The following is a 5,447-nucleotide window of genomic DNA, read 5'->3' as shown; positions in this document are numbered from 1 at the left end:
CTTTGTTACTTTCAATCCCTTTTAGTCATCTTTCCTTAACAACTACAGAGAAATGCATACAGTAGAAAAGGGATGTGTCAGGGTTTTGAAAACAGGTGTTAGCTGGCAAGACCAGATGCTTGATAAAATATTTAAGAAAAGCTATTTTTAGTGGTGTTTCTCCCCCTATTTATATGAAAATGACGACTTGAAGATATGCCTTGAAGACAAAATGAGAATGTCAGAGGAATAATTGGTTCATACTACAAGGAATATGCAAACTAAAAAAAAAAAAGGACATGAATTTGTGTTCTTTTTCTCACTAACATAGATAAATCAGTAAAATCACTTCAAAGACTTGTAGCTCTAACTAGCTGAATATTAGTAGCTCATCATCTGGAAACTCACCGATGGAAGGCATTTTGTTGCCATCACACATTTATAAATCATATTATGAATTATCTTCTATTCACCGTGTTGCTACATAACCACAGTAATGGCGTAGCAACATAGAGAATCCCAGCTTGACCTCCATTTCTCCATTGTGGCAGGCAGAAGCAGGGTTCCTGTCACAACCCTTCCTCACAGAAGAGCTCACTCATGTGAGGGATGTGTGAGAGAAAGTCAGTAGAGTGCTTCCTTTAAAAAATATTTGTATTAATATTTTCACATAAGTTAAAAATATATTAATCAAAGAAAGAAAGAAAGAACCAACAATTTACAATCAATCCTTTCAATTACAACCCCATTCTGTTTCATCTACCACAATCCATTTAAACAAACAATTTATCCAAGCATCTAAAGCATTCTAAAGCATCCATCTAACTACCTTATTATGTATGCTTATTATTTAAGACTTATCTCTTCGATTGTTAAAGTGTTGTTTTTTCCACATTTCTTCTATCTATTTCCCCTCTATTTTTTATTGTTCTTTTCTACCCTTCATACATCTTTTCCTATCTATGGGCCCGAACAGACAAGCCAAAATAAAGCTGCTTCAGGTCACTTTGGAGGTATGCTGTTTAAATGATACACACATCTTAAGAAGCCAGAAGCTGTGCCAAAACTGTGCTCCAGTTCTTAGGACTGGAGCGTAGCTTTTGCACGGCTTTGGACACATACAACATTTAAACGGCATATCTCCGAAGTGACCCGAAGCAGCTTTACTGTATTTTGGCCTGTGTGTTCGGGCTCTATGTCTGCAAATCTGTTTACAAAACCTGTACTGTTCTTTCTATGAATCCTTCGTTGAATAATCCTTGATCATTTGTCATATTTCTTAAATCCTACTCTCACCTCTTCTCCCCATCTCTGGGTTAAGAACTGCATTATCTTATCCCAACCTTCCAAATATCTTTTAGGGTCTTTCTTTATTCAAATACCTAGTAGGTTTGTCCATCTCTATTGTATCAAGTACTTTACCTAACCATCTATAGTTGGGATCAATTCCAGTTTCCACATGTTTTTATACACCATTCTAGCTGCCAATATCATTTAGGATTTTATTCTTCCATTCTTTTTTTACATACCTTGTCTTCTAACATACTTAAAAGAAATATTTCTGGCTCAATTTCCAATTTTTCTTGTAATATTTTATTCACTACAAGGTGTATCTGTGCACAGAATTTTTTTTGCATTGGAACAGGAGTTGGATGCTTCCTGAGCAGTAAGAGAACAGACCCCCATCGAAAGCACTGACTGGTAAGTGAACATTGGGGGCCTTTCACAGTCCCTGTATGTTCCCTAAACAAGAGGCCATGTAGCGATTATGAATACAAAGCAGTCACGAATGCATAACTCTTGGTTACACATTCATAACTATTCAGTAGGATTTCAGCCTATATTTATATCCTGTCTTTCTTCCATGGGCTTGAAAGTAGACTACAGAAGGTTCCAGGAAGTCCTTGATCTAAAAGCTGATTAAAGGCAGAACGATGGTTTCAGAGAGATTGCCATGCCCCAAGCCTTTTAGTTTCAAAGATCATACCTTGAATTGCCAAATATTTCCTGCACCCTGCCATATTTAACTTTACAGGCCTCTGTGGCATTTGTTTTGAAAAATGAAACTTTAAACTTTTAAAATTAACTTGTTCCCTCTCTCCAATTATGTCTGCACTGTTGACATAATTACTAAGCCAACCATAATAGAGAGAAAATAATTGCTCTCTCCAGCGGAGGCAGAATAGCTTTCTATTTTGTGCTTTTTATTTTCCATATTCGCCAAACACATTTTACCTTGTTCTTCCATGGGCAAGAGGCTCTCCAAATAGTTTTCAGCAAAAAGTAACAACAATAAGAACCAATATAAAATGTACAGTAACACTAAACAACAAAATAACTATAAGCAAACAAGATAGAAGTAAAACCAACAGAGAGGATGAAATAGATGTCTGGTAGGCCTGGACTAATAAAAGTTCATCCTCTGGCACCATACGCTATTTGACATACTTCCCAGCTGAAGAAGCACCACCTTCAAAAAGATCTGGTCTCAGGTCATTGCCCATCTCATCTTCAAAAAGAGGAGGCCCAAATGAAAATATCAGGGGATCCAAATATGTGGGAGCAAGTCGTTCTTGAAGGATTTTGGTCTGTATAGGACTTTAAAGATTAAAACTAGCACTTTGAATTGCACTTAGAAAAATACCTGGGCAAAATATATCCTGAACGTGTGGTTTTCAGTTAGTGATCTCAATGCAGTAGTTTATATCCCCGAGTATTTCTAAACAGTTTTGAAATGCACATACAAAACATTTTACAATTTCAAGTGAAATGTTACCAGACCATGGATAACGTGGACAAGCTTTCTCCATCCAGCAAATGTCACAGCTAGAGCAAGGTGCCTGGTGTCTTAGAAGCCACATGGGCATCCAAAGATAGGATCAGATTTATTAATAGCCACACCACCATACTGTGACCCTCATATCCTTTATCAGATGAACCACCTGTTCATCTCTATCAATTCTAGATTGAGTTTCATGCATAGAGGCATGAATATGAGGAAAGAGAGAAATGCAGCTTAGCATCATGGAGCATGGACAAAATGGAAGAGTCCTGTGCTACTCCATAGAATAGGAATGGGGAAAATATACTGTATTTACACACACACTCATTTAATTTTTTTTTAATTCAAGCTCTTTCCATCCTAAACATAAGATTTTCAAGTGTTGTTAAATTCTACAAAAATGGAATTCAGATGAATTTCTCCGCATTTGCACTAGCCAGGTCCATTAGGCAAAATTCAGTTTAAAGAAAACCATGTTGTATAATTATAATTATAGTTTTAATGATGAGTAGGCTCTCAAAAGAAAATATGGGGAGAGCCTATTTTGGCACTGGGTTCAAATCCAAGCTTTTAATAGTTAATCCTTCAAAGTTCAGGACCCTAATCAATTAATATCTTCATTTTGGTTTCTCTCACACTCAAAAATCTTTAAATATCAAGTTCTTTTCATATTGAATTGTTGTTCCTGTTAACTGACCTCAAGTCATCTTTGACTCATGGCGACCCTGCAGCTGAGATATGTCCAGGACACCATATTCTGAACCTCTCTTCTCAGACCTTGCAGGTTCAGGCCTGTGACCTCCCTGACTGAGTCCAGCTATCTGACATGCAGTCCTTCCTCCCTTTCTACTGCCCTCTACCTTTCCTAGCATTATTGTATTTTCCAATGATCTGTGCCTTCTCATGATGTGGCCAAAATATGACAGCCTCAGTTTAGTTATCCTGGCTTCCAGGGAGAGTCTGGCCTTGATCTGTTCAAGGATCCATTTGTTTGTCTTCTTGGCTTACCATGGTATCCTCAGCACTCTTCTCCAGAAGCACATCTCAAATGAGCGCATTTTATACTGAATATGAAGACTGAAATTGTGCTAATGTACTTTTGTTGTGGTGGTGGCAAGTTGTGCTGGTGAAAGCTGTGACTTCATCTTCCCAGACAGTGCAACAAAACCTGGGGCAGGAGGTTCCTGGTCAAAAATCCTTCTCTCATTTGCTGTTTGGTTGCTGGATGCCCCCTGGCACATTCTGGCTGTATTTGTGCCCCTCTCCAGAAGATGGAGTAGCCCTTAACACCAGTACAAGGCTGCTGTATGTTTCCTAGATGTATTAAGGCAGCTTGCATATGAGCAGGCAAACCCCAGTAGTTGAGCAGTATCTGGGGGATTCTGTGTCTCTTCAGATGTTTTTGGACTGCAATTCCTACCATAGCTCAGCATTGGCTATGGTGGCTGAGGCTAATAGGTGGAGCTGCAGTCCAAAGAGATCTGAAACAAGTTAGCTGGTTGATTCCAGATCAGTGGGGGAATTCAGGTGTTCTGTGTTTTCCTCTGTTCTTTAAACAGAACTATATAAGATGCTGAATTCTATACCTAAAATAGATTCAGCACCTTAGACAGCTTCTTTAAACTTTGGATTAAAACCTTGACCAAACTTATCAATTTATTGTCATGGAAGCCCTTAGCTATCCCTGACAAATTCCCACTCAGCCATGGAAACCCACTGTGTGCCATTGAGCAAGTCACACTCTCTCAGCCTCAAAGCAAGGCAAAGACACACACACACACACACACTGAACAAATCTTGCCAAGAAAACCCCCTTAGGGTCACCATAAGAACAGTTTCTTTATTCTCATTGCCTAAGTTGCAACCTTCATTTTTGGCAGGGCTTATTGTTGTGTAATTGTAGGCACTGAATATTGTAGAAAAGTAGATAGAGCAAAGCAAATGTTTTTCAAATACTTGCTTGATGTATATATAGGTGATTTATATTCAAATGGGGCTTATCTAACCAAAGCACATGAGAAGGGGAAATGGCCCCCACAGACAGCTTTAATAAAGTTGAATGCCAGCTTCAGTTCTTTTGAAACCTCCTGTTTTCTATTTACAAGTCAAAAGAGCTGACAATCTTATCTTCTGAAATGTAAATTACTATTTAGACAGCTCTGCTTAAGCAAAACAGCCCAACAGAAGGGTAAGAATGGTGTCCCACACTTCAAAGAGCTTAAAGCAAACTTTTTGATGCATAAATGTTTATGGATTTTCACAACCAAAGAAAGGCCTGGTTCATTTGAAAACAACAACAACAAAAACAACAATCCACCATTCTGCAGTTATCATGTATGGGATAGGAAGGAGCTACAGCTCTTAAAATGGTGTAAAACTGCATTATTTCTACAGTGTAGATGCACCTTAGGTCTTACTGAATACAGATCAGTTATGGCGCAGTAATTCTAGATTACAAATCCATAACTGAGATACTGAATACCTGCCATTATTAAGTTATATAATCCCAGATCAGCAACCTAGAAGACACTGCAATTAAAAGAAAATCCCTGTTTGTTTCCTCTTGCATTGCTCTCAGATTAGAGTAAGGAACATGTTACTTAAAGACTTTACTTCCAAGCTCTGAGCACATTATTATAACAGGCATGGGGAAATGTAGCCCTTCAAATGCTGTTTGACTGCAACT

Source organism: Sceloporus undulatus, chromosome 1 (genome assembly GCF_019175285.1).
Source record: "Sceloporus undulatus isolate JIND9_A2432 ecotype Alabama chromosome 1, SceUnd_v1.1, whole genome shotgun sequence".
NCBI classification, from domain to species: domain Eukaryota; kingdom Metazoa; phylum Chordata; class Lepidosauria; order Squamata; family Phrynosomatidae; genus Sceloporus; species Sceloporus undulatus.
The sequence above is the reverse complement of the archived record's forward strand: the minus strand, read 5'-3'. Positions refer to the sequence as shown.